The 27,612-nt window shown below is 41.7% G+C and overlaps 1 long non-coding RNA gene across 2 annotated transcripts; it reads left to right on the top strand.

Moving 5' to 3' along the window:
• The first annotated feature begins 59 nt into the window (after positions 1–59).
• LOC143488940 (uncharacterized) lies at positions 60–27,612 on the top strand. 2 transcript variants are annotated; one of them, XR_013124591.1, is made up of 2 exons: positions 60–161; positions 26,526–27,612. It is a non-coding gene; the product is annotated as an uncharacterized LOC143488940 (long non-coding RNA). The 2 variants fall into 2 exon arrangements; XR_013124592.1 differs by lacking the exon at positions 60–161 and adding an exon at positions 25,997–26,134.

The following is a 27,612-nucleotide window of genomic DNA, read 5'->3' as shown; positions in this document are numbered from 1 at the left end:
CAGGTACCTTCAAACAATATTTACATGGACATCCATTTTGTATTATTTACCTTCATGTACTCTTTTCCAAGGATGCTTCAGCTACCCCGGCTATGGGCTCTTCTGGCCTGCATAAAAGAAGCCCTGAGGGGCGCCCGCACTCCCTTGCATTTCCAACAAAGGTAAGTATACATTCCCCACGTGCACATACATTTCCCCTTTCACAATAAGATTCATAAAACATGCAGCAATGCCAATCAATTAATCACATCACAGAATCTCTGCAGTAATGGGGATGAGACAGGTTCTTCTGACCTCATCACAGATCATTCTTCAGGCTTTAGAGAACCTGTCAATTACTGTGAGTATCATTGTGGCACCTGGTTACTATAAGGCCATTATAAGTAGGACCACTAGGTGATGTATAAATCCATACAAAAAGTATTGTATAGTTTTGTACAAATTGGAGACAAAGTAATGCACAGCTGATGCACCACAGTATTGCACATACATGCCCATGAGACAACTGCCAGCGTGTAATGAGCTGATATCTGAATACAGTGACATTTAGATGTCTGTAGACTGCCTCATAAACTTTTATGAGCGAAGACAGAAACCTAGTTGAGTCACCTTGTTCTTATGCTATAATGCAGGAGGTAACTATGCTTGCTGCTGAGGATTTCCCAGAATAAAGATTAGGCCTTCGTAAAGCATGATTTAAAGCTGATTCTACAGCTTTGTAGGGGTTGAATAATGAAAACATCCATTACAAGATAGCACCATTGAAGTCAAAGCTACAGTCATTTATGGAACTCGGGCTGAACTGCTGTTGGGCTCAAGAGATTATGAGGCTTCTAATACAGTCCTAGATGAAGAAAGCAGTTAATCAGGTTCATGCACATCAAACACAACAAAGCCCAATACCTGAGCCCTATGGCAAACAAACCTTTGACTACAAGCCAATAGGAGCAATTCAGTAGGTTAGCTCAGTTGGAAGCTAAGCTAAGCCATCTATTAGTGCAGAACAAGCAGCTTGATAGGCCAGAGTTCACTAGTCATCAGTGTGGGAAAACTGGGCTCCAAACTATTGCAGCAGTATTTTGCCAGCACCCTAACCCTAACTCTAGAGCCAAGCAGTTAACGTCGGGTTCACTGTGCAACCATGCATCACTGTGGCAACCGTGGGTTGTCAGCAAACCCCCGTGTCCATGCAATTGCCACACAAAATGTTAAGGACTCACCACCTGCTGGTCCTAGTAAATGACCTTGACATGTCAAGCTCTCAGTCACGACAATCACTGACAAGTTCTGGATAAACCATCTAAAGCTTTGCTTGAGTCTGAAACCAAACTGATATTGTTTGTGTTGGTTGTGGCTTGTGTTCCAGCTCATTTGTAAAGAGGATCTTGTCCTGTTAGAGTGATGCATTTTAGAGTCCTGAAGGCCATGGGTCATGAAACATATCGTGGAGCAGGTTTTGTCTGCGGTATAAGCCAACAGCTGCACTTTTCAGAACTACTAGGCTTCTGTGATTAAGAAGGCAAAAGGTTTATCTTAGCATGCTATCCAATTATGGACCTACAAAAACAGCAATGTTAGATAGCACTGATTGATCCAAAGCCTTTTCAGTCGTCATGCAAAAAAACACAACCCAATACTGAGAGGTCAGAAAAGCCACAAGATTTGTGTTTGAGGTGAACTCTATGACCGTTGCATTGCAGAATGCACCATCAAACTTCTGATATTCAGTTTTGATACAAACTTTGTGAAACAAAAGTTATTTTCATGAAATTAAGTGGGGGCAAGACGAGCAGCAGATTCAGTGACTGGTGCTGTATTATGCAGCAAAGGGTGAGGTGCCTACAGAGGATAAGCAGATGATGGCAGGGGCACCTCTTGATGCACTGGGGCTTAATGATTAGGAATGCAGTGGGGATTCATGATTAGGGATGGTATTCTGTGGTCACGTAAGAACCTTCCAAAGGAAAAATTAGCCATAGAAACTGAGGCTAATAGCCAAGACTACCCTGCATAACTTTGGTTCTCTTTAGGTGCAGATTCTATTGGCCAAATTATGTTGCTGCAGGCAAACACCTTTGGATTGCCTGACAGCTCCAATGAGCAGCATTCATACCAGTGCAGCCATGAGGTTTTTCGTTATTGTTCTGTAGAGTAGAAGATGTACTGAGCATTTTCTCAATTTGCAGTCTTCTAAAGACCTTGTACAGCACATCTTAGACTGCCAGTGTGCTTTGAAACCTGTGCCTGGCAGAGGCCTTGCTGCTGCAGTATCTACTACCTCGTGTCTGGTTGTTGTGTAGTCTCACCATGTTTAACCTATGACACAACCTCACCTTTGCAGCAGAGTTTGCCTGTTCCTGGCCCAGTTTTAGCCCTCATACACAGCTGTTTCTTTTTCAGTTAATGACAATGACATTAGCATCTGAAAATGATTATCATTAATCACCTATTTGGTATAACTGGTTAATCATATAACCGAATCCTTTAATCCTGCAAAATCCCTGACTTTATGTAAGTATACATAGAAGAATTAATGGGGTTTGAAAGCAAAGGGCGGTCACACCAAATATTGATTTGATTTAGATTTCTCTTTTGTTATAGTTAACTTTGCATTTTGTTAATTGACAAAAATAAACCCTTTAAAAGCACTTACTTCTTGCTACATTTTTCTGTCTCCCTAAAACACTTGCACTGTACATTATCATATTTGTATAATACCATATTTGCACTGTACTATAACATTTGTTGACTTTGTTCTGGAAAGTGATAAGGACCACCAGTATTAGGTAAAAAAAAGTATGAAGCTTTGCTCCTTCAGATTCATGGTCATGAATCATGTTCATTCTTCTACCAAAAGCTATTACATCAACAGATTAACAGACCTGCTTTCAAAACAAATAATGGTCATAAAATCAAAGTACTTGAGACAAACCATGAACCTGATTCTAAACACACATAAACACACTATGTATCAGAAAAATATCGAGGAACATGCTACATTCTAGTATGTTCATTTGCAAACAGTTTGCTGCTTCTCCAGGTCTTAAGTATGCCACAAACCTGTGTAGCTACAGCAAGAAATTAAAAAGTCCATCAGGAGTGATCGGATAAAAGTCTTCTGAGACACTAACAAAACGGCATGCTACACTGATTAAATCTTCATTCTAATCAATAAATCATTGCTTATACATGCACACTACAGCTAAATATAGAGCATATGTCATACCTCTGGTCATTGTTCAGGTTTGTCATACTGCGATGAAAAAAGTTATTAAAACCAAGTTTTAATATTGGTAATCTCATTCAATGAAAGAATTACCTCACTGAACATTTGCAGTTTTCTACATTATCAACGTTAACACCAAGCTCATGACAGCGAACACCAATTGAGGAAGACAGCAGTGGTATTTTGCAGATATTTGCCAGGGCTACTGAAATTCTGATACATAAACTTAGTTTAGAAAAATAATCCCACCTTAATGCCTAGAATTGCACTTTCCACCCGAACTTCTGCTGCAATTTATACGGTGCTGCATTCCAGCGGCACCTGTCATTTGCTCATACCTGAATTCATACTCATTGTACACTTACACCCATCATGGCTAGAAGAGTTCACTCTGCACCAAGGCATAATTCACCAAAATAACATGCACACTGAAACCAGGATTTGGTGTCATCTTCTACCTAGGCTCTATTACTCAAAAAGAAGAAATAACTTTCAAAGACCAAAATGTGTGTGAATGCATGCTCAGTGTTGGATGGTACTCTGTGTGGTTGAGTATGCTGGATGGTTGAGCGATGGATATAAAACATCACTGGGATCCTTCAAAGGTGCTATTAGTGTAATTCATAGCACATGATCTGCTCAACTACCATAGCTGCTAGGACTGATAATAGAACCAAAGCAAAACTCACATGTGAAATGCTTCAGAGGACTATGTACTCCAGGCTCAATGAAACCAGGTGCCACACACTAATCACTTAAGCTAATGAGTAGTATTGTGATGTGCAATTAGAGCTCGTCCAGTGGCACAGAAAAAAAAAACTTGAAAAAATATGAAAAGGAAAGAAAAAAGAACATATAAGTTGACCACTTGTTACACTCCAACTACACTGGAAATAGGCTAAGCTGCCAAACTTCACAATCACATCACCATGGGAACCACCTCCACTATAGCAGCCTCAGGTAATGTGTTAAGTCCTAGCTATGACTAATGGAGGTATTTCACAAAGACTTAAACTATATTCTCACATACAAAAAAACAAAAACAGAAAACAAACTAACTCACACAAAAGAACCCTGTATCATAGCTACCTAATACAACATAAGTAAAAACTGAATGACCTAAGTCAAAACACAAACCGAAAAGTGACACATACTGATGAAAAGACACCCTCAGGTGTTCACTCATCATGTTCAGCATCAGGGCCAGAGTGGGCTCCTTTTTCAGCCTGGGAGTTTCATGCCCAAATCCGGCCCAAAATTATTTTTCCCTCCCAATCGGCCCAAACTAGAGATTGACATGAGCCGGCCCATCGGGAATCCTCCCGAATCTCCCGATTAACCACTCCGGCTCTGTTCAGCATACACAAGGCCTAACATTAGATGTAACTTCACTGCATACGATGTAATGCTTTCACAGCTCATGCTGCACTAGTTGAATTCTCCCACCCTCCATTAACACTTAGCATTAATCTACCTCCAAAACATTCCTAGTACGACATCTGCATGTCATCCACAGCTACTGCCAACCTACAATGTGCATTAAATAACTTTTAAGATGCCTGCACATGGCCTGCACACAATGCCCTAATCACTACAGAAAACAATGTCCATACCTGAGATATGATCCCACACTTGTAGCTCTTTAGCAAACCATTTTTTCAAGGCCCTTGGCTGCCCCTTTATCTGCCTGTGGTCATATACAAATGACCCCAGCTTCCCCGTTACCTGCCTGTGGTCATATACATATATACCTAGCTGCCCCTCTGTGAGATATACAGTGGTGGACAAAGTACACAAACTATGTACTTCAATTAAAGTACAGATCCCCTAGGTAAACAGTACTACTCCAGTACAAGTAGAAGTTGTCCCTTTTGTCCTCTACTTGAGTCAAAGTACAGTATTGACCTTCAAATATACTTAAGTAATGAAAGTAAAAGTAAAAAGTTACAAAAATTGAAATACTCAACTAAAGTAAAGAAACACAAAAACATTTACTTAAGTACAGTAACAACTGACATTTACTTTGTTACTGTCCACCACTGGAGATATAACCCTTGTAATGCCTAATGGTCTTATGTGAACATACAGTACAAAATGGTAATCATTAGATAGTTTAGACTGGGTCTAAAGGGTGGGAAGTCATCCTAACATACTGTACCATTGATGTTCAGTAATTGACGGAGAAGGGGGTGTTGGTCCTGAGGAGTGGAGAATAAATAGTGTAGTTAAGGTGTGGTATAACTACGAGCAGGGGTGGGGAAGAGATGGATGATAAAAACAACTTTGTGTTTCAAATTTTTGAGTAAAAGTTACTTAGCTAGTTTGGGAGCAGGTGGTCTGCTTGTTACATTTAAACATGTCGTTTATTATTGTCCACAGTCTACAACAAATGTATCTGCATTTGACAGTCCTAACCACCTTATATGTTCACTCGGTCCTTTTGTAGAAATTGTGGTTGCCATGCAGGTAGACATATGGTAGCTGTATGTAGTTTCTTGAACTCATTGGAGAAAAAGGGTTTGTTGTACATAAAACACATTACACATTCATTTACAACGTTTATTTTCAGGTCCACTATGACCCCCATACATACCACAGACATAACTTTATATATCTTAAAACAATAAAGGTTAATTTTTCTAAAACACTCATTGACCACCATGAGCCTTGCAAGGAGCAATCCAAACAACAGTGGTTTTGTAATAAGTAGTCCTAACCTCTAAAAAAAGCAAACACAAAATAAACCAACCAAATTCATGTAGAGATGAACAATGCATGTACAGGATGTTCCTAAGGTATAAATCAAGGTGTGTCCACTTTCAACAGGTTCCCCCAGGGCAGTTCATACTTATTAAGAGGCAAAGTGAAGTTAAGTATCAGTGTTAGGCCTGGTAAACAAAGAATGCAGATTCACAGAAATTTAACACTCTGGCAGAAGAATGTAGAGACATTATACTTCAGTGCAACAGAGGACACTTGTGATGTGAAATGTGTAGACCACAGCTGGCCCTTTATTGCTGACCTTCCAAGATCAGAGCTAAACATTGGAGTTCTGTCCTCCGTGGCCACAACAATGGCTGGCCAATTATGATTTTAATAATCTGTAGATTTGCTCTCATTAGAGCATCAAGTCTGTTTAGGGGCACTGCAAGATCAGTCAACTACAGTGTCCAATAAACACTTTTGCTGCCATTGTATGGCATTGTAAAGGCTTTTCTGATGTAACCAGATTGCTGGGAAGCCTCTTCTAGATTATTATCGGTGGAGCTCCATCTGTTACCCCCATGATGGCTGCGGTGCACCCTACACATTCTTCTTCAGGCATCAGCTCACTGATCTTGATACCCTTTTGACATCCCTTGTTGTCATCGTCAGACAACTGTGTTGCCCTTGATGACTCGAGATGGAAGTCACGCCTATACATGTTTGCTGACAGTTCTTGGTTTACTTTGGCTGGTACCTAAACCATTTCAGTGGTGAAGTGCAGCACTATCGGAAGTGTTTCTTTGGAAACTGAGCCATTTTCATTAGCCATCGTTCCCTTTTGTGCCATGTTCTTCAAATTGGATAAAGGTCTAATACCTTTTCACTCAGTACTGATATTTATTTCTAATGTTGTTGCCAAAATGATGGTGCTTTAGTTTTTGTATAAAAATATTCACAAATTTACTTTATTAAATGTATTAAATTACTTACATTTACTCATTATTATGCAAGAACAACTTCAGTTGACACCCCATAGAAAAGCAAATTCCAGGTTGAGCTCTTCTGTATCTTCTAGTAAAAACTAAGTTCCAGTGCCTATTTGAGATTTAGGGCATTTTTGTACTCATCTTGTTCATATTTCCTCAGAAGGGCACAGAACAGTAAACAAAACATTTGCTGTAGAATCAATGACTAATTTCTTGGACTTGCCCAATTATTCAACCAATTCAAAATAAATAAAAAAGTAAATAAACAATTAAACTAATAATGTTTGATGTGGTCCCAAATGTTCCAAATTGTCTAGTTTTTCAGTGAGTCAGTGATGACCACAAACTATGTATTATCCTGGGAGTAACTGCTCAGATCTATCCTCTCTCATGTCTATAAGCTAGAGACCTCGTGTGTGCGTGCATTGTAATCAAATAAGTTCCATTGCTGTGCTGTGATCGCATTGGCAGAACAGAAGTGGGATACAGCTTTGAGCCCAAGTTGTAGCCTGTACCATCTCAAGAACACAACAACAGTTTCAACAATCAGGATTCCAAAAAACAGCATTAACTGCTTTCAGATTAAATGTCCATCTGCATTTAGAATTCTTCTTTAAACATATTGAACTTTAATGGCACTGATTTAAAATATTAAATAAAAAAGTAAAAGTATATATAAAATAATAAATGTATGCAAACAGGAAAAAAGACTCCATGACCCTAAGGTTTCATAAGTTTGATACCAGCTGATTGAACAAGTAGATTTAGGTTTGCTCCTGCTTGGTTGTAAGGGAAACCGGGTTGTAAGGGAAAACCGAATTTTGATTTAATAATTCTGATTATCTACTGTATATTGTGAAAGGATTATTTCAATATCCAGGCTGAACAAAGACAAAAGAGGCCTATTAGTTGTGCACTTTGTCTGCTGTTAAATGTCTCTTTTATTCATATCCTTTGTCTGTTAAGAACCCTTTTTGTAACACTAGTTGTTAGATGTGGCCCAATACATATCTAGTTCTCTAGATCTTCAGTGAGTCAGTGAAAAGGCATACATTTTTGTGGTTACAGTAGCTGCTCAGATGTACACTGTTGTACCCTTAGCAAAAAGGTAGTATACTTAAAGTTCATTTTATTAAGTATACTTCAGTATAAGTATAGCAAGTATATATATACAGACCATATACTTTAAGTGGACTAGAGAGTATACTAATTTTATACTTTTTTGGACTAATTTGGAACATTTCTAGTAAAAAAAGTATACTCGTAGTACACTTGAATAGACTTATTTTTGCTAAGGGCGGCCAGGTGTGTGTGTGTGTGTGTGTGTGTGTGTGTGTGTGTGTGTGTGTGTTTGTGTGTGTGGGTCTGTTTCTCTGGTAGAAGATAAGTGGAATTCATGTTTTAACAAACCAAAAAATGGAAATGGAAACGTAATCCCCATACCAGTTTGGTCCAGGCCCAGGTTCCAACAACCTAATTGGCACTGCTGGGCAGCAGGGTGTGAATGAGATTATTTGTATGAGGGACAAAGAGAGGGAAAGGCATGTCTGGAGTAAGAGAGAGAAAGGGAAGGGCAAGAGGGTGGAGGTGAGAGTCAAATTATGGCACCCTGATGAGACCAGGATGCTATGATAGAGGAAATGAAGGTGGATAATGTGAGAGCCCAGGTGGCAAAGAAGCAAGGCCAGGAACCTTGGGGTGGGTTCAAACTGTCCTATCATGGTGTAGATGGGAGGAGAAATGGTTGAAGGGCCAAGGATCAAAACATTAAAACTGCAGAAGGAGAACTTCTGTGACAAATTCAGGGAAGAGTTAGGACAGGGAGGTGTTAGGACAGGGAGGGGTTCGGACATGCACTGACTGGTAGAGTTGCTGGATGACTGGGCAACTACTGCAGAAGTGTAAAGGAGGCAACTAGGAATGTACTTGGCATGTGAAATCAGCAAAGGAAAGAAGAACAGAAGACTTGGAAGTCCAGGAGCATACATAAAGGAAGACATTGGCAAAGAATAAGTGGAATAGGCAGGGAGGTAAGGAAAGTAGACACTTTGATGAATGAGGAAAACAAGAGAGAGGAAGTCAGATGATGTGGGGATTTCAAATCAGGACGCTAGGTGGATCAACAAATTCAAAGGGCTATGAAGAAGATAAAGATTGGAAAGGTGATTGGTCCAGATGATATAACTGTGGAGGAATGGAGGTGTTTAGTAGAGATGGCAGTGGAGTTCTTAACCCTTTACATGATCTTATAAAGTGACAGGGTGCCTGAGAAGAGGAGAAGGTACTAGTGGTTTTTGAGAATAAGGGTGATTTTTATAGGTCACAAATACCACTGCTGAATGAACAGGGCACAGGAGATTGTAAATTTTTTATTTAATTATTTTTCGTGGCCCACCTCCACCCCCCACCCCCCCAACTTTGGAGGACAACTTTGTTTTTATGTACAGATCAGAAGATAACAATTCTGTATAAGGGTCATTCCACCGAATGCCCGACACAAGGCTGACCGACCCACCCCACCCAGCGGTGCACACGCAGTGGCACAGATCCCCCCGCACGGGCAGGCCCCCAGCCCGGGGTCGGGTGGTCCCAGGCACCGGGCCCAGGTCCCGCCACCTAGTCCCGTAGGGGAGACCAGCCACCCCGCTAAGGGCCAGCACCTGCTCCCTCCACACCCCGGGCCCCACACCCCAGAGCCCAGAGGCAGCGCCCCCTGAGCCCCCCCCCCCCCATAGCCAGTTCACTGACGTCTCCTAGGATGCACAGTCTGGGGGATGTTGGGATGGATCATTCAAACCATGTGGACAAGTCTACACATACCTTCTGCCAGAATTCCTGAACAGGCCTACAGTCCCATATAGCATGCATATAGTTATCAATTACATTGCCTGTACAGTGGGTGCATATGTTTGACTGTGCTAGACCCATTTGGAACATCCTTTGTCCTGTATAGTGTGTTCTATGAAGAACTTTGTATTGTGTAAGTTGGGGCTTTTACTTATTTTGAAGATATTTGTACATATATCTGTGCAAAAGGTTTGATCTGGATTAAAGATGGGAAAGATGGGAAAGATCTTCCCATTTGGCTATTGGGAGGGAGATTGAGTCATCAAATTTCAGCAATAATTTATACAGTTTTGATGATAATTTAGGAGTGTATAAATTAAAAAATTCAGTTACCCATGCTGATATTTTTAAATTCAATTGATTGCGGTTGAATCTCTGTTGAATGATGGATTTCAATTGTTGATATTCAAGAAATCTACTGTTGTTTATTCCATATTCTGATATAAGTTCCTGAAATGTGACAGTTACCATCTTTAATAACATGTTCTAAATTTTTTATTCCCTTATCATGCCATGATGTGAAACATAGTACTTTCTTATTCTGACAAATTTCTGGATTGTTCCAAATGGGTGTTAGTTTGCATGGGATGAGTGGGGACCGAGTTAATTTAAGGAATTCCCACCAGTCTGTCAGTGAAGTAATTATACTAAGACTTTTAAAACAGTCTTCTTCTTCTTCTTCTTTTGGCAATTCCCGTTTAGGGGTTGCCACAGCGGATCAAACTCCTCCATCTGGCCCTGTTATGAGTGTCCTCCACTGACACACCAGCCATTCTCATATCCTCTACCACTGCATCCATTAACCTCCTCTTAGGTCTACCTCTCCTCCTCTTGCCTGGAAGTTCCATCCTCAAGACCCTCCTACCAATATACCTCTCCTCCCTCCTCTGTACATGTCCAAACCATCTCAATCTCGCTTCTCTAACTTTATCTCCAAAACATGCTACATGTGCTGATCCTCTAATAAACTAATTTCTGATCCTATCCTTCCTCGTCACTCCAAATGAGAATCTCAACATCTTCATCTCAGACACCTCCATCTCCCTCACCTGTCTCTTTGTCAGTGCCACTGTCTCCAGTCCATACAACATAGCAGGTCTCACTACTGTCCTATAGATCTTTCCTTTCATTCTAGCCGACACCCTTCTATCACAGATCACCCCAGACACTTTATGCCATCCACACCACCCTGCCTGCACTTCCTCCATTACTCTGTACCAGTAGCGAACCGTGACCATTAAACCTGGGCCCGCTACACCCCCCCCCCACCCCGAATTTTTTTTTCCTCTCCTAATAAACTGCATTAAATAATAAAGAAAAAACCGAGATGACAGTATAGCTTTAGAAAAGCAATGAACAATAACATTTGTACTAGATAACTTGTTAAGCAAAATAAGTTTCCAAACAAAATAAGGTTCACATCTCCGTGGTTCTCGAAAGCGGAATATGTAAACGAGGACGTCAAAGGATTGAATCGAAACTAGCTAGTGGCGGTAGGCTAACGTCAGCTAGCGTCGCCAGAGCAGGCGGAAATGATCATACAGTTAAGGCCGCCCACTAAGAGGGAAGATATGATTGGTCAATTTTACTGTCATTTGAAACTGGTATTGTGCTGAATTATAACTGCCAGGCCCTCTGTAAACGAACAGTTTTGATAGGGGGAGACACAGGCTCACAGGCTTCCACTTAACCCCTCACCTTCCAACACAGATTGAATAGACACGGTTGAATAATTTATTTGCTTATATTTTTGTAATTGTTTAGATGTCGATTGTAAAACTGTAAGTAGATAAAATAAAATGGGATAATTATATATATAATGTTTTAAGAATATTTTAGGCCCTCTGAGAGGGCGTAAAGGGCCCTGACAGTTCCCCACTGCTCTGTACCCTCGACCCTAAGTAGGTAAACTCGTCAACCTTCACCAAATCAACTCCTTGTAGCTGGACCTGTCCATCGTCTGCCCTCTCATACATACACATGTACTCTGTTTTACTCCTGCTCACTTTCATTCCCCTGCTCTCCAAAGCATATCTCCATCTTTCCAAGCTCACCTCCACTTGCTCCCTACTCTCACTACAGATCACAATGTTATCAGCAAACGTCATAGTCTAAGGGGACTCCTGCCTAACCTCGTCCGTCAGTCTGTCCATGACAATTGTGAACAGGAAGGGACTCCAGGCTGATCCCTGATGTAGTCCAACCCCCACTTTAAACCCGTCTGTCATTCCTACCGCACATCTTACTGCTGTCACACTGTCAGATATCCTGCACCACTCTCACATACTTTTCTGCTACTCCTGACTTCATCATACAATACCATAGCTCCTGTCTCGGTACTCTATCATAAGCTTTCTCTAAGTCAACAAACACACAATGTAACTCCTTCTGTCTTTCCCTATACTTCTTCATTAACACTCTCAAAGCAAACATAGCATCTGTGGTGCACTTAGCTGGCATGAAACCATACTGCTGCTCACAGATCTCTACCTCTCCTCTAAGCCTAGCTTCCACTACTCTTTCCCAGATTTTCAGGCTGTGACTGATCAACTTTATTCCCCTGCAATTACTACAGCTCTGAACTTCGCCCTTATTCTTGAAAATCGGCACCATTATGCTTCGTCTCCTCTCCTCAGGCATCTTCTGACCTTCCAAGATTCTGTTAAATAACCCAGTCAAAAACTCCACTGCTGTCTCTCCCAAACATTTACATGCCTCCACTGGAATATTATATGGTCCAACTGCCTTACCACACTTCATTCTCCGAATTGCAGCCCTAACTTCCTCCTTGCTCACCTGGGGCACTTTCTGATTCACAACCTCTACCTCTTCTAACCTTCTTTCCCTTTCATTCTCTTGATTCATCTGTTCCTCAAAATACTCCTTCCACCTTCCCAAGACACTCTCCTCACCAGACAACACATTTCCATCTTTATCCTTTATCATCCTAACCTGCTGTACATCCTGCCCATCACGGTTTCTCTGTCTGGCCAATCTGTACAAATCCCTTTCCCCTTCCATAGTGTCCAACTTCTCATACAGCTTGCTATATGCCTTCTCTTTAGCTTCTGCCACTGCTCTCTTTGCCTTACGACACCTCTCCTTGTACCTCTGTCTACTTTCTTCATCTCACTGAAAATCCCAATTCTTTTTAGCCAACCGCTTTCCTCTCAAACTTTCCTGAACTTCCTCATTCCACCACCACGACTCCTTGTCTATCTTCCTCTGTCCTGAGGTCACACCAAGTACCTTCCTAGCCACATTCCTTACTGCATTTGAAGTCTCATCCCAGGTATCCAGAACACCACCACCATTACCCAGTACCTGCCTCACCTCATCTCTGAATTTTACCCCACATTCCTCATCCTTTAACTTCCACCACCTGATCTTAGGTTCCGCTCTCACCAAAACCATCCTACATCCTACATCCTACCATCCGGTGCTGTTTAGCTACACTCTCCCCTGGTAACACCTTACAATCACTAACCTCTTTCAGGTTTCTTCTCCTACAGAGGATATAGTCGACATCTGTGGATCTACCCCCACTGTTATACGTTACCCTGTGCTCTTCCTTTTTCTTAAAGTAAGTGTTAACTACAGCCATCTTTATCCTTTTAGCAAAATCTACCACCATTTGTCATTCCTTTCTTTAACACCATATCTACCCAACACCACCTCATCACCACTGTTCCCTCCACCAACATGCCCATTTAAATCTGCTCCAATAACCACTCTGTCTTCTTTAGGAACCTGCAAAACAACTTCATCTAACTCTCTCCAGTATTCTTCTTTCTCCTCCACATCACAACCTATCTGAGGAGCATAAGCATTGATGACATTCATCATCACCCCCATCAATCTCTTACTTTACACAGAACATCCTGTCACTTACTCGATTTACCTCCACTACACTCTTACTAAACTCATACTTCAGGATTACCCCCGCTCCATTTCTCTTCCTGTCTACACCATGATAGAATAGTTTGAAGCCACCACCAATGCTCCTGACCTTGCTCCCCTTCTACTTGGTCTCCTGTACACACAGTATATTTATCTTCCTCCTCTCCATTGCATCAGCTAGCTCTCTCCCTTTACCTGTCATAGAGCCCACATTCAACGTACCAACTCTAACCTCCACCTTCCTGCTCTGCCTGCTCTCCTTCAGCTTCAGAACCCTCTTCCCCCCTCTCCTCCTCCTCCTTGTCCCAACAGTAGTCCAATTTCTGCTAATGCCCTGTTGGACAACAGCACCAGTGGCGGTCGTTGTTAACCCGGGCCTCGAACGATCCGGTATGGAATTGTTTACACACGCATCATTTGGTTTGACGCAGTTTTTACACCGGATGCCCTTCCTGATGCAACCCTCCCTATTTATCTGGGCTTGGGACCGACACTAAAATACACTGGTGTGTGTACCCTAGTGGCTAGGTTAAGGCTTTTAAAACAGTCATGACGCTTAATATGGTGGTCGATCTCTTCCGAGTTGGAGAACGCTGTGCGCGTCTGGCTGCCACTTCCTCCCGGTCTCACTTTCTTTCTTACTTTCTTTTCTTTCTCCTGATACAAACCTATGGTTATATTACATTGCAATAACTACTACTGCCTATTTCCAATCGGTGGACTTGAATCTTTTGAGATCTGCTGTGTTCGGATCACCCTGTCTTCAATCCGGCTTCTGTGCTGGCTCCCTCACCTCATTGCTGTGTTGGGAACTTGAGTTTCGGCTGTAGACTATGAATCCTGCCGTGTTTCTGCTTCTAGTCGTCTGCTTTATTGGATCTGGGGATGTGGTCTCAGCTTTCCATGGGACGGATGGGCAAGATTGTAGAATTGTATATACATGCAACGATCTGCGCTCTCTCCGCTCGCATTACCGTCTGGACTCGGATATATACAACTACTGCCGCTCTGTCGGACTTAATCGCCGACCGCGCTACATACACCGATCAAGTAAAACTCGACCTAGGCTGCTCCAGCCATCAGCCAGTATCCCAGCTGTTTGGACAAATGGCCGTGGCTACAGGAAATATAAACCTAAACACAGCCGCGAAGTCGACATTAGTGTTTTGCGTCCTGTCCCACAAGCAAATATCTCATCCCAATCCTCCGATTCATCTGGTCTTTTTAATCTTGCTTTATTTAACATTCGCTCACAAACAAAGCTACTCTACTAAACGACTTAATTGAACATAAGCAACTGGATATGCTGTTTCTCACTGAGACTTGGCAGACACAGGGGGATTTTATGCTTCTAAATGAAGCTTCTCCTCCTGGATTTACATACTTTTGTTCGCCTAGACTAACAGGTAGAGGTGGCAGGTTAGCTGTCATTTTCAACGAGAAGGTGAGACTAACTCTGCTTAAACTACATGAAGTCTCTGCTTTGGAATATATGGCTTTAAAGGTGTCTGGCTTATCCACTGTGATTTTACTGTATATATATCGCCCACCTAAACTGTCCACTGCTGACTTTTTATCTGAACTTGGTGAACTGCTTACCATCGCCAGCTCCAAGTCTCCATCTCTGGTCCTACTTGGAGACTTTAATATCCATATGGACACTGTTTCATCTTTATCTACTGAATTTTTATCTCTGCTCAAATGTTTTGATTTAATTCAACATGTAGATTTTCCCACGCACAATCAGGGCCATATCATATTCTCTCGCCTTCTCCAAACATCTCAAATCTTCTTCTTTCCCTTCCATTTGTAACACATCTAACGTTGAGGATGCTGTCTCTTTGTATAATGATTCTGTCTCTGCCATCCTCAATACACTCGCTCCACTTAAGACGAGGACTGTACCATCCACACACACCTCTCCCTGGTTTACCCCTGAACTACACACACTGAAATCGACCGGCAGGCGCCTTGAGCGTCTCTATAAAAAAACAGGTCTTCATGTTCACGCTATGGCCTTTACTGAACATATGCTCACCTACAAATCTGCACTAGAATCTGCCCGTTCTCTGTACTACTCCAACCTTATACATGGCTCCAGACATGACCCTAAACATCTCTTCTCTATTGTCAACAAAATTTCTTGCCCTCCTACTCATACAGTCTTATCCTGAAATTTGTACTTCTTTTCTCAATCATTTCCAAGACAAATTTACCTCCATTAACAAAGGTTTTCCTAGCTCACCCTCCCCTGACTTCTCTTTCTCTCCTCCCAGTCCTATTAACACTCTGTTTTCTCATTTCTCTCCGGTTTCCATCAGCAACACTGCCAAAATAATTTCTAAGTCCAAACCCTCATCCAGTCAACTTGACCCCGCCCCAACATCACTCCTAAAGCTCTGTCTTTCGGACATAAGTACTCCTATAACACATATCATTAATCTCTCTCTCTCCACTGGTTATGTTCCCTGTTCTCTTAAAACGGCTGCTATTACTCCTGTTATTAAAAAACCTTCTCTTGATAGTTCTGACGTACAATCCTACAGACCGATTTCCAATTTACCTTTTATTTCTAAAGTTCTTGAAAGAGCTGTCACCATACAGTTACAGGCTTTTCTCACCACCAATAATCTCTTTGAGACGTTCCAGTCTGGATTTCGTCCCTTACATAGCACTGAGACTGCTCTTCTCAGTGTTTTGAATAACCTGCTCCTGTCCTCTGACTCATCTGGCGTGCATCTGTCATTCTTCTCCTTGATTTAACTGCTGCTTTTGATAGTTAATCACAAAATACTCCTCTCACGTCTCTCCAGTATTGGTTTGTCTGGCACTGTGCTCTCTTGGTTTTCATCCTACCTTACTAACAGATCTCAGTTTGTCAGTATAGGAAAGCACAAATCCATTTCTGTCCCAGTCACCCAGGGAGTGCCACAGGGTTCCGTTCTTGGTCCCCTACTATTCATTACATACTTACTTCCTCTTGGTAACATTATCCACTCCTTTGACATCAACTAACACTTTTATGCGGATGACACACAGCTGTATCTGGATCTCCACCCTTCTGACTCTTTCCCTCCTACCACACTGCTGTCCTGTATCCAGGAGATAACTCACTGGTTAAACAATAACTTCCTCAAACTAAATCCTACTAAAACTGAATTCATGATCATCGGCACCAAGTCAGCCATCTCTACCCTCTCAAACTGTAGCCAATCTGTTGATAACATCCCAGTTACCCAGTCTTCTGTTGTGCGAAACCTTGACGTTTCATTTGACTCCTCTCTCACTTTCATCCCACACATAAATTCTATCCATAAATCTGCTTTTTTCCATCTACGCAAAATTGCAAGGCTCCGCCCCATACTTTCACTAAAAGATGCCGAAACCCTGGTACATGCATTCATTACTTCCAGACTAGATTACTGTAACTCCCTGCTTTATGGTCTACCTGCTAAATCACTTCGCCCCCTACAACAGATACAAAATTCTGCAGCCAGAGTTCTAATGTCCACAAAAAAATCTGATCACATCACTCCTATCCTCCATCAGTTACACTGGCTTCCTATCTCAGAACGCATCCACTATAAAATCCTACTCCTAACATTCAAATCTCTGCAAGGTCTTTCACCCTCCTATCTCTCCAACATTCTCCACCTTCATATCTCATCACGTCAGCTCAGGTCCTCTAACCTTTTGCTCTCCGTCCCACGACACAGACTCTCTACTATGGGTGGCAGATCATTCAGTGTTGTGGCCCCCACCCTCTGGAATTTGTTACCTCCCTCTATTCGCTCCTCTGATTCTCTCTCTACTTTCAAAATTCAACTCAAGACTTTCCTCTTTTCTCGATATTGCCGCTCTTTCTAAGCCCTGTATTTTTCCCCTTTCATGTGTTCAGCGACCTTGGGTTTGTGAAAGGCGCTATATAAAATAAACATATTATTATTATAATTATATAATATTAGAGCCAGGGCTGGACTGGTAATCTGGCGTACCGGGCATTTGCCCGGTGGGCCGACAGTCCTCAGGGGCCGATGGATTTTTTTTTCTTCCCTTTTTTTTCCCTAAGAGACTGGCCCACAATTTAGAGGGGGCGGCCCATTAGCCCATCTTCAATATAGACAGTGGACTGAACCAATCAGGATATAGACAAAAGCGGCCCCACCCTTTCTCTGTGTGGTCCTTTGTAACTCCCGCTACATTCAGTGTTTAGCGCGTTGTTAAAGGAGAGGCAGCATGGAGCAACAGAAGCGGCAGAAAGGGGGTGCGGAGAAGTTACGCGCGAAGAAATTGAAGAGTCTCGATGTAGATGCTACAAAATGTGTAAAAATCACAGACATGTTCGCTGCTGTAGCCTCCGTGTCCCTCTGTAGGTGAAGACAGCAGCAGCAGACAGGGAGAGCAAGAGCCAGAGATGCAGGCTTGTGAAAGAGAAACCGAGGGACTTTTGTCGTCTTATCTTTGCTTCCTTTTAATGTTTCTTTTTTATTTTTTTATTTTTGTTTTTTTATTCTGTAAAGCACTTTGAGTTGCATGTATGTATGAAAGGTGCTATACAAATAAAGACTATTATTATTATTATTATTATTATTACTATTATTCCACCTCCCTCAGTGACACAATGTTCACAGTCTGTCACAGTGTCCACTTCTAAGGGAGTGTCACTCTCTAACACTAACATGCAAAAAGATATAAACCAAAGGATGAGGAAGGGAACAACCCAGACCAGTAAGTAAAAAAAATATGCCCACAGTCACGTAGGAACACTAGGACATGACTTTGCAGATTCTAACAGGCACATGATATATTACATAACAAAGAAACAGGTGATGTTAGTATTCAGAAAATTGAGAATGAGCCAGAGGAATGTAGTTTGATAGTGGTTGGTTTGAGACAGAAAACATGACAATGAAAAACTAGCCTCAATGAATATAAGCATGCCCTCACTGTGGCAAAATCATTATACTTAGCATCAAAAATAGACAAAATAAAAAACACTCCTAGATTCAGAACATCACACTGAAATTGAATCCCTTGTCCTGCAGCATTGCAACAAGATTAGATTAGACAAAATTGCAGAAAAAAACTAATTAATTATATTGAATTAATTGAAATAGATTCTGTTAATCTGCAAATAAAATTTTTGCCTGTCACGTTGAGGACCCCGGCCCCTCCCATTTGGGCGTGTGTAAACGTTGTCCACGTGCTCTGTCTGCGTCAGCGGAACTCCGCGGTGATGGCTATGCTGTGTGAATAATGTGTCTCACCTGTGAATCGTCTCGTAATCACATGGGTCAAATGTGGTCTGTCTATTTAATGTGTGCTCGCGCAGTGTCCTGTGCTCGTCGTTGTCTAAGTCTACACGTTTCTGTGTACATGTTTGATTGTTCCTCGTGCGCTATTGCGCAATCTGTGTTTAAGATTAAAAGTGACGGTCTGTTACGCAAGGATTCAGTGTCTCATCCTTCGCCCTGCCTGCGCGTCACATTGCCACTGCCTGGTTAGCTCAGATAAACAAATAGAATTCTGTTCCCCTATTTGACTTCAGGAGATTATTTCTCTCATAAATTCTATGAAATCTTCCTCATGTAGACTTGATCCAGTTCCACCTCATTTACTCAGGCAACTACTGGTATAGTGCCTATGTTTACTACAATTAACTCCAGTAGCGAACCATGACCATTAAACCTGAGCCCGCTAACCCCCACCCTCCCCCCAATTTATTTTTTTCTGAGACGACAGTATAGCTTTAGAAATGCAATAAACAATAACATTTGTACTAGATAACTTGTTAAGCAAAATAAGCTTCCAAACAAAATAAGGTTTCACAGCTCCGTGGTTCTCGGAAGCGGAATATGTAAATAAGGCCGTCAAAGGACTGAATCGAAACTAGCTAGCGGCGGTAGGCTAACGACAGCTAGCATTGCCACAGCGGGCGGAAATTATCATACATTTAAGCCCGCCCACTAAGAGGGAAGATATGATTGGTCAATTTTACTGTCATTTGAAACTAGTATTGTGCTGAATTATAACTGCCAGGCCCTGCCAGGCCCAGCGGGCATCACAGTCCTGATAGGGGGAGACACAGGCTCACAGGCTTCCACTTAACCCCTCACCTTCCAACACAGATTGAATAAACACGGTTGAATAATTTATTTGCTTATATTTTTGTAATTGTTTAGATGTCGATTGTAAAACTGTAAGTAGATAAAATAAAATTGGATAATTATATATATAATGTTTTAAGAATATTTTAGGCCCTCTGAGAGGGCGTAGAGGGCCCTGACGGTTCCCCACTGATTAACTCTAATCTGTGTCTGGGTTATATCCATAGCTGCAAGAAGCAAATTGATCTAATATTCAACTAAATCTTGATAGTTTTTCAGTACCATTCACAAAACTACCAGCCTTTCTCCTGGTGGCTCCTAGCTCTTTTGCCCAAGCTGCCCTTGAGCTTGAAGGCACACACCCTTCCAGGGTGCGTTCGGGCCTTAGGCTCGTTCTCGGGGGGAGGAGGCTCTGCAGTCTCAACCTCCTCCTCAGTCTCCATCTCCTCCTTACCCCTTCTGGCCTGGAGGCCCCCCTCCCTCCCACTCAAAACTGCTCTCCTCCAAGGACTTCATCTCTTCAGTGAAAAAGGGAACCTCAGTGGAGGGCTCAGGGAAGTGACCTCTAAGGCACTAGGGCTGCTCCGCACCCTGTGCTGTTGAGATTATGTCATCTGAATAGCAGGCTACATGAATGAATGTTCAATTTATATAGCACCTTTCATCAGTGGCGTGCACACATAGACATCAGGTGGTGCTAAAGCACCACCAACTCTGCCCTTTATCATCGAAAGTGCCCTTTTGAAACTTCGGGTTTTTTTTTTTATCATTTTAATGAGGTCGGTTTGAAATTATCTTTTGGAAACCTGAGCTATTAAAAACAATGCCCTGAAATGAGCCACCACCTCACACACACCCAACCTCTCTCTTCCTTTAACACCAGATGCGCTGCAGCAGCAGTTCAGTTCAGCGAGTGGAAGAAAGCGTCTTCAGCACAGCACGCACGGTCACAGATAGACTTCTTCTCCCGTCCCCACCAGCCAGATCACATACACATCAAGTCAAATCGTACCGTTTGCCCTCTAAGCCCAACGTGAAATCATTTTTTTGTGCTGTAAAATGTCTCATACAGCACCAAACTACTAAGCATTTTTAGCCGACTGGTCACCTGATAAACTAGTCGCTCCAGCCCAAATCAATGAAAGATAACGTGAGGACGACCACATACAAATAATTAAGGTAGAGTTTGCAAATCTATGTGTTAAGCTGAACCTCTTCTGTTGTATAGGTTTTTGTTAGGCAACATAAAATAACACATTCATTTGTGAAAGAAGAAACGGGAAGTTCCCCATTAGGCCTACCAGTGAAAAATGCCCATCTGCATTCAGTAGCCTATAACTTCTTACTTTTTGGTCTTTTTACTGTCTTAATTGTAGGCCTATATTGATGTACTAATTGCTAAATATATGCAACAATGCCTGCAGTCAGTGGAGGGTAAACAGAAGTTAACTGAATGACATGACGGTGTAGGCCTATAGTTAATATTGGATATGAATTTTTAATTTTATCAGTTCGCTGCGTGACTTTTCTCCATTGAAAACTCACGTTTAGAGAATGTTACAAATAAAATGTCAAATTTCATTCAACATGTGCTTGTAATTTTTTTATAATGAAGTGTTTCATGTGCGCTAAAAAGTGCCCTTCACCCCCCCCCCCCCCCCCCCCCCCCGAGCACTTGCCCCCCAAAATGTCTGTGCACGCCACTGCCTTTCATGATACCCAAGGTCGCTTTACAATTTTAACACAGGTACAATTCTTACACAACCAATCACACACCGGCAAGAAGCAGCAGAAAAAAACTCTCTACCAAAATCCACAGCCCCCTGGGGAACTGAATGGGGTGCAGGAACAGGGGAAAGAGGACAGACCACCATCCACCACTAGGCATACAAGCACATACACTGAGACAACAGCTTTTTATTGAACATGAAGAGACACAGACACACTCAGGAAGAATTTGTCAGGGACTACCAATTTACCTAACCCCCATGTCTTTGGACTGTGGGAGGAAACCAGAGACCCCAGAGGAGACCCACACAGACAGAACATGGAAACTCCACTCAGATAAGGACTTGAACCCAAGACCCCAGTGCTGAGAGGCAGATGTGCTAACCACCAAGCCACCGTGTTGCTGAAGCAGTAACTGCTGAGCACAAAGGAGCAGTCTTTGGACACCAACACCACAGGATCTCCGTCGGACACTTTCTCCACTGATGGCATACAGCAGACTCAATCCCACACTCTCACTGTTTGTGTGAGCACAACTTTGCACCAGTTGATATTTAGGTGCATCTAATAGCTAGATGTGTCTTAAACACATGCATGCGAGCACAACGAAAAGTGTACCAAAAAGCAAAACCAGCACATGACGGTCTAGCCTTTACCTACAGCAATGTTGTGTGTCCAACACACAAAGCCTCGTGCCCTCTCTCTACAGGATAAAGTTTGGCATGTCTGCCATTTCACATGCTGCACAACAGCTTCTTGCCAGGTCTTGACTCCAGTCTCACTAGACACCAGTTAAAAGAGCACTCAGGATCGCTCAACTCTCTCCAAGCTGGTTCTTGCAAAAATGACTACAAACAAAAATGAAAACTAGATAGATAGATAGATAGATAGATAGATAGATAGATAGATAGATAGATAGATAGATTTTATTAATCCCTGAGGTACAGAAAGATGGCACTGTGTTACACCGCCAAATAAAACACACAAACTATATAACACAGGTAAAAAACTTACATGATTAAACAAGTTATAACAGGTCAATTTGATGTAAACAATTAGTCAGCAATGTATACAGGCTTCATCTGTATACATGGTCAATGCAGAAAACAATGGTAGTGGTATTATTTATAATAGTGTATATTACCAAACAGAATACTCAAAAATGTCCTGACACAGAGAAGAGTGTGATCACTGTTGGTCCAAACAATCTTCTGTACCATTCTGTACTACAGCGGAGCTGAATAAGTCTGTTGCTAAACCTTGCAGTGTGAGATGTTCAGAAGTGTTGAATATGAAGATGTTGTTCTGATCCGTGAACTCTCTCAGCAGATAATAAGGACATAGGCTAACAGCTAACAGTTCAGCTTTAGGGCAGTAGCGACACTCCTTCACAGTAACATGTTCAGGATTGCACAATCTGTTGTTCAGCATGTCTGAAATCTCTCCACTCTTCTTCAAAAACCAAGAAAATGTAGAAAAACCTAATATGAGATAGAAATAAAGTCTCTTAACACTGGAGCTGTTGCAGTTGGCGGCCACTAGTATGGCACCATCTTGGTTCAATAAAAACTATAACCTAAGATTGGTTTCTGCAACGAACATTTTAACCCTTCAATGTCCCACACTGCTGCACATAAGCACATCGCAGAAGACTGCAGAGGAATACGCATGAAATACACTCATCGGCCACTTTATTAGGTTCATGTTGCTAGTACCGGGTTGGACCCCCTTTTACCTTCAGAACTGCCTTAATCCTTTGTGGCATAGATTCAACAAGGTACTGGAAACAATCCTCAGAGAGTCTGGTCCATATTGACATGATAGCATCACGCAGTTGCTGCAGATTTTTCGGCTGCACATCCATGATGCAAATCTCCCGTTTCACCACATCCCAAAAGTGATCTATTGGATTGAGATCTGGTGAGATCTCACTGGATATTTTCTCTCTTTTGGACCATTCTCTGTAAACCCTAGAGATGGTCCTAGATCAGCAGTTTCTAAAATACTCAGACCAACTCATCTGGCACCAACAACCATGCCACGTTTGTGCCATCATGCCATCACTCCATTCTGATGCTCGGTTTGAACTGCAGGAGATTGTCTTGGCCATGTCTACATGCCTAAATGCATTGAGTTGCTGTCATGTGATTGACTGATTAGGCATTTGCGTTAATGAGCAGTTGGACAGGTGTACCTAATAAAGTGGCCAGTTAGTGTACATCTTACATATTTTTACACTCCAGAGAAGGGTTTTGTTAGCCTTCTGTAAAGGGGCAGAGCTTGGGGGGGGCCAGTTATAACGTTTTCATGGAAAACTGAGATGTTGATGCTGTTGTCCAACCACTTTATGCATTCCCTCAAGTTTGTGATGTGAGTGAAATGTAATGTCTCAGAGGCCTTTGGGACTGTGGTCACTGACTAGATCTCCCTTTTCGTTATGGTGCTACAGAAAATCTTTCTGGAGCTACATGCTAATCACTAGCATGTCTACCGTATGTGGACCGTTTGTGTGGACTTCACAAATCTAAACTATATTTTTTTGTTTTATTTATGTGCATTGCTACTAAAATGCCTCAGTCCTGCCTGATGAACTGATGGTCCCAGTAGTCAAACTGGGAGGTTCCACATCTACATTGAAGTGGCTATTTGGACTTAAATTGCCTAATTCTAACTTCATTATGTGCATTGTGGTCATCAGTCTCCTAGACATTCTTTATCTGTACTTAGCTTTCTGAACTCATTGGAAAATAAGCTTTTGATGTTGTATGTGTATATAGTATGGAACTGGGGCAGTCATGGCCTGGTGGTTAGGGAACTGGTCTTGTGACCGAAGGGTCCCGGGTTCGAACTTACACAAACCTACACATTAATTTCAAGTTCTCAGTCTCCTCAAACATTGCACCCTTCATGCCAACCATGGACATAGCATTCTAAATCCCAAAACACCAGTGTTTACTTTTCATAAAGCCCTTCATGACCACCATGAGCCCTGCAAGGAGAAGTCAAAACAACAGCTTTGAAATAAGGCCTGGTCCTAACCTCGCAATCAAGAAGATAAGAAGCAAACACAGAATAAACCAAACAAAGTCTTACAGAGATGAACAGTGTCTGTACGTGACCTTCCCAAAGTGTAGATCAAGGTGTGTCCCCCTTCAGCAACCTTTCCCAGAGCAGCTGATACATAATGGGTAAGTTTGTATAGTATTTATCAAGATTTTGCCTAATAACAATGGATCCACAGTTGGAGATACTTTGGCAGAAATATGACACTCTGGCAGAAATAAAGAAATTATACTTAGCTAGAGATATGAAGATAGATGACACTTTGACAAATATATGTAGCCCACAGTGGGGCCTGCATTCCTCACATTTCCATCCACCACAGATGACCCATTAGTGTATGAGGTCATGGCTAAGCATTAGAATCCTGTCCTCCACTGCAACAACAATGCCCATCCAGGTATGGTTTTAGTCATCTGTACAGTAGTTTTGCTTTCATTTGCACTCGAGAGCATCTACGTAAATCATCTGTGTAGTTCAAGCATGTGTGTAATTCAGGTGTAATGCAATAATGGCTTCTCTGAGATTACATATACAGGGATTAGACGGACAGCTGATTTAGGATTATATTGCCGGAGCTGCACCTTCTGTCCTAAACATTCTTCCTCAGGTCAGGTGTCTGCTCACTGATCTTCACGCCCTTGTGACATGAGCTCTTGGTCTCGTTCCCAGACAAGCGCTGCACTTGTTGACTCTCAGATCCTGCCTGTGTATGTTTTCTGCCAGCTTTTGTACTTTCACTGCCACCTAAACCATATAAGTGGTTAATGATGTGTAATGCTGTTCAAGTGTTGTTGATCTTTCAAAACCATTCATATCATTCATGTTCTGCCATGTTCTAGGTATTAGCTGAAGGTGTAATACCTGCTGAGTCATCACTGATTTCTACGTTTATTGCCAATCTGCCTTAGCTGATGTTTTTAAGGTCAAAGTATTCATTAATGAACAATGTCATTTGCACAGGAACTACAACAGTTGGTTCTCCACAGGAAAGCATTTCCAGACCCATATTTTATTCAGCTTTTCTGTATCTTCTACAGAAAAGTTATTTTCAGTTCCAATTTGAGATTTCAGACATTTTCTTGCACAACTCATTCATATCTCTTGAGAACTGATTAAAACTCTTTTCCACTTAACAAAGGCTTTGCTGGAGACGCTGAGACTACTGTATGTGAGACTACATATGTTATATATGAATAACCGGCCATAAATATTTAAAATAATCATTTTACAGTAGCCAATATACTACTCATCAGGTTTTGTCAGAAATATGATGTTTAAAATAAATTATTCCCTGTCATTTTTATCCTTTCAGATTTCAGATATCTCATCAAATCTCAGATGTGTCTGTTTCAGAATGTGTATGTATGTGTGTTTTTCACAATATTACTACATTTTTCCAGCAAAAGTCCTGTCAACTTTAATGACATCAATGCATAAAACATTGGTAAATAATGTATAGCTCCTGTGCTGTTTGAGAGCTTCCCCAGGGTAAATGAGCTGCAATAGTAGGCCAGCCACAGATAACAAGTGCTGAAAACACGCAGGAACCACCCAAGAGACTGGGGCTGCAGGTCTGCATTCAAACTACACATGAACACTCCTCGGTTAATTAAACTAGCAGTTCTGATGATTTCAACTTTCAAACCAAACAAAAGGGGGACCTCTCGCCTCCTATGAGTTGAACACTTGCTCTGCCATTAAATGTCTCTTTTCTTTATTCTATTTGTCTGCTAACAGTCCTTTTCAACTCCAGGTGTTTGATGTGGTCCCAAACGTTCCAAATTGTCTAGTTTTTCAGTGAGTCAGTGATGACCACAAACTATGTATTATCCTGGGAGTAGTGTGTGTGTGTGCGCACGTGTGTGTGCACGTGTGTGTGTGTGCACATGTGTGTGTGTGTGTGCGCGCGTGTGTGTGTAATCAAATAAGTTACATTGTTGTGTTGTGCTCTTGCTTTGGCAGAACAGAAGTGGGATACAGGATTGTTGTAGCCTGTACCATCTCAAGAACACAACAGTTTCTACTATCATTCCAACAAACAGGATTCAGATTAAGTGTCCATCTGCGTCCTATTAACATGCTGAACTTGATGGCACTGATTTAAAATATTAATAAAAAAAATGTAAGTATATATAAAAAAATTTATGTATGCAAACAGGAAAAAAGACATTAATCTGTGATGTTGACGAGGGAGATGCAGGAAGCCAAGATGACAGCAATGTGGTCTACACTTTTATTTGCATATAGCATAACAGCAATAAAAAGCACAAAAACAAAAGAAACACAAGAAAGCACACACAGAAACAAACACCTACAAATCTGAGTCCAAATACATGGATATGCACAAAGGGAAAAGTCAGAGGTCGTACCATGACACAGGCACATTAATGAAGATGGGTTCCTGGGTGCCATGCCTTGATCCCCACAACAGGACAGGGCAAGGACTGGCTGGATTGGCTGGGACTGGCTCACTTCCTTCCTTGGGCTCCAAGCCGGAGCCTCAGCTGCCCCAGCTGCCCTCCTCCAAGTCACCAGTGTTGTGAAACCTTCAGCAAGGAAACACAGATGGAGCTGCTTCTTCCTGGCACCTTGAGAGACTGAACTATGTATTTGCTAAAGAACTTGCATGCTACGAGTTGTTATTTGTGCACATACTGCTCAGAGTTTCACTCTTAAAAGTGCTCAGTTTCACTCTTAAAGCTGCTGCCACCCTCGCACATTGCTCCCTCTGTTCACACAGCCTCAGCATCACATGAGCTGTAGGGTTTTAATTCAATATTTCAATGTTGAGGCTTTGTTTTTGGTTTTTTCTTAATCTTTATTTTTCTTTCAATTATAGTCTAATTACATCATATGTAATGTATTTGGATATACTGTATACACAAACACAGAAAACATGAACAATAAAATGAATTCATGTATTTTCAATTATAACAAATAATTCAGAAGGTTAAATATTGGTATATCAGGAAAAATCTGGATTAATTTTGTCCAGTAGGTTTACACTATCTAAAATATCTGGAATTAGTCAATAAATGACTGAAATGAG

This window comes from Brachyhypopomus gauderio, unplaced genomic scaffold, assembly GCF_052324685.1.
Source record: "Brachyhypopomus gauderio isolate BG-103 unplaced genomic scaffold, BGAUD_0.2 sc57, whole genome shotgun sequence".
NCBI lineage: Eukaryota > Metazoa > Chordata > Actinopteri > Gymnotiformes > Hypopomidae > Brachyhypopomus > Brachyhypopomus gauderio.
Note: the sequence above shows the minus strand (reverse complement) of the source record. Positions and strands in the feature narration are given on the sequence as shown.